The 646-nt window shown below is 44.0% G+C and overlaps 1 protein-coding gene across 1 annotated transcript in view; it reads left to right on the top strand.

Moving 5' to 3' along the window:
• Positions 1–646, top strand: part of LOC119594510 (transcription factor RFX4-like) — a 33789-nt gene that overhangs the window by 1780 nt on the left and 31363 nt on the right. The gene's annotated exons all lie outside the window — the stretch shown is intronic.

The raw sequence follows: 646 nt of genomic DNA, 5'->3' as shown, positions 1-646 counted from the left end.
AGGGGAGTGGGGGGGTAGAGCGACGCTGTTCGGTCCCCCAGGCAACAGGTCGCGCAGGAATCCGGTGGGATAACCCGGTGTGTCGGTTGCTCCTTGTGTACCTTCACGACCCCGCACGCAGCGCTCACCGCCCGCCCGCCGCTGTGCCCGGCCTCGCAACCGCATACCGGAGCTTTGCACGCTGCCGCTCTGGTGGGGGCGGCGCCGGGACGTCTGGCGGCTGGTACTTGCACTCCGGGCCTTTGTCGAGGGTGGAGTGTAAATACTCCCTTTTTTAATCTAAAGGATTTTTTTTAAGGGATACTTTTTACTTCGTTTATGGGATACTTTTTAAAGGGATATATACTTATATTCATTTTTTAAGGGAGACTTTATTTTAGGGGATAAACAATTAAACAGATTATATTATCGCTGCCTTGCAACATTGGGAATTATATTCATTTCAGTCCTTTGACTTAATATCTCGTGATATTGGGATTTCCAATGCTAGTAATTATATCCAAGTATTTATTCCGTTAAAGTTTGTGATTATATTTTTAAAAATGTACTAATAATCTTAGCATGACGATTAATATTCTTAATATGAAATGTGATAATAATCTTAGTAACGACGTCGATAATAATAATGATGATAATTCTGGCGGAG

This window comes from Penaeus monodon, chromosome 34 (assembly GCF_015228065.2).
Source record: "Penaeus monodon isolate SGIC_2016 chromosome 34, NSTDA_Pmon_1, whole genome shotgun sequence".
NCBI classification, from domain to species: domain Eukaryota; kingdom Metazoa; phylum Arthropoda; class Malacostraca; order Decapoda; family Penaeidae; genus Penaeus; species Penaeus monodon.
This window is presented reverse-complemented; position numbering and strand designations above follow the sequence as displayed.